This window comes from Chondrus crispus, genomic scaffold (assembly GCF_000350225.1).
Source record: "Chondrus crispus Stackhouse genomic scaffold, scaffold_283, whole genome shotgun sequence".
In the NCBI taxonomy this organism is placed as follows: Eukaryota; Rhodophyta; class Florideophyceae; order Gigartinales; family Gigartinaceae; genus Chondrus; species Chondrus crispus.
In genome coordinates, this window is record NW_005179168.1 from 119,776 (window position 1) to 122,173 (window position 2,398).

A 2,398-nucleotide genomic window follows, 5' to 3' on the forward strand; every position below is an offset into this window, starting at 1 on the left:
GAAGCCGATACGTTCAATGCCCTACCGAAAGGGGCCGGCTATGCGTGAGACGGTAGCCAAGGAAGTCCACAAAATGTTGAACGCAGGGGTAATCGAACCTGCGAGCACCGAGTGGGCATCCCCCGTGGTGCTCGTACCGAAGAAAGACGGGTCTCTTCGGTTCTGCGTGGACTACCGGCGTCTCAACGCAAAGACAGCAGCGGATTCGTATCCGCTGCCACGGATGGACGACTGCATCGATTCGCTCGGAGATGCAGCCGTCTTTACGACGTTGGACTGCAATTCCGGTTATTGGCAGATCCCCGTCGCTCCGGAAGACCGGGACAAGACCACGTTCACTACGCATATGGGAACGTTTCGCCATTTGCGTATGCCGTTCGGGCTAAAAGGGGCACCGGCCACCTTCCAACGTGCCCTCGACATCATCCTATCTGGCGTCCGATGGCAGATATGCCTCGTCTACCTGGATGATGTCATCGTGTTCTCCCGTACGCACGGAGAACACGCGAAGCATCTCGACACTGTCTTGAGCTTGCTGAGGAGCGCCGGAATCTCCCTCAAGCTCAAGAAGTGTAGCTTCTTCCAACCGAAGGTGCACTACCTGGGGCACGTCATTTCCCCAGGTAAGCTGAGCGTCGCCGAAGCGGCGGCGGACGCCTTCAAGACGTTCACGTTTCCGAGGACGTTGACGCAGGTGCGCTCGTACCTCGGAGCGTGCAACGTCTACCGCCGCTTCGTGAAGGGGTTCGCGAAGATTGCGCGCCCATTAACGGACATGACGCGCAAGGACGCGGACCCCAACTTCGACGACCCGACCGAGCTGCAACTTCAAGCGTTCGAAGCGTTGAAGGAGCGGATGATTTCCCCGCCGATCCTAGCATTGCGGCGGTACGGTCGGCCGTACATGATCGACACGGATGCTAGTGCCTATCAACTGGGCTGTACGTTGCTCCAGGAACACGAAGGCCCCAACGACTGGCGCCACGTGGGGTATTGGTCGTACTCACTGTCCGATAGTGAGCGCAACTACAGCGCTACGGAGCGCGAATGCCTTGCCGTAGTGTGGGCCGTCCGCACACTACGGCCGTACATCGAAGGTACCAAGTTCATCGTCCGGACGGACCATGATGCCCTCCGATGGCTTATGTCCCTTACGGAGAGTTCCGGAAGGCTTACCCGGTGGCGACTGCGGTTGGCGGAATACGACTTCACCATCCAGTACCGCCCCGGGCGCGTGCACCAGGTGCCCGATGCCCTGTCACGCCTCGTGTCGCCAAGGGTCACCGACGACCCTCGCCCAGCCGTCGAGGTGGATGACGACATTCCCACCTTCGATGCGGGTACGACCGTCCGTGACATGTCGGACGAGCTCGCGGACCACGTCTGTACCGCGAGCTGCGATCACAAGGCCGTCCATGTCTTCGTGACAACAAGGAACCAAGCCGGATCGCGAAGAGGGTCGCGCGTCCGTACACGCGACGAGCCGAGGGGCGACGACGAGGCCCCCGCTCTTGAAGGACCCACCTCGTTCTGGGAGGAGAACGACGAATTCGACGCTGTCGACATCGAGCGCGCCGAACAACCCGAAGTTGGCGCGCCCGCCTCCACGGTCGCCCCTCCGCAGGACGACCTTCCGGCCCCTCTTACGTTAGAGGACATAGCCGAAGAGCAACGCGTGGATGACTTCTGCCAGACCGTACTGGCACGACAGTCAGAGTCCCGGGACTCCGCGTTCTTCGAGGACCACCACGGGGTGCTCAAACGGAGACACCCCTTCGACCCTGACATCGTGCAGGTCGTGGTGCCACGGACGCTACGGGCTCGGCTTCTCCAGCTCTGCCACACACCAACCATCGCGGGGCACCCGGGCCAGAACCGTATGTACTTCGCGCTCCGTCGCGAGTACTACTGGCCCCATCTCGCTGCAGATGTCGCAGCTACGGTGCGAGGGTGCCGAACATGCACGATGAACCGTGTCAAGTTGCGGAAACACCTCAACCGTTTGAAGTTGTTTCCGGCAACACGGCCGCTTGAGAGCCTCGCCATCGACATCTTGGGACCGCTACCCAAGACGAAGGCAGGGAAACGGTTCCTTCTCGTAATTACGGACCGTTTCACCAAGCTGACTCAAGTTGTGGCACTGCGGACCGTAACCGCGTACACGGTAGCCGTCGCGTTCTGCGACGCGTGGGTATTTAAATACGGCGTCCCACGCTCGCTACTGTCGGATAACGGACCGCAGTTTAACGCGAAGTTCTTCCACAGCACTTGCCGTGTCCTGGGGGTGACGAACTTGTACACTTCGGCGTACCACCCCCAGACGAACGGGCAGGTCGAGCGATACAACCGGACGATCGCTTCGATGTTACGGAATTACGTCGGCGAACATCAGGACGAC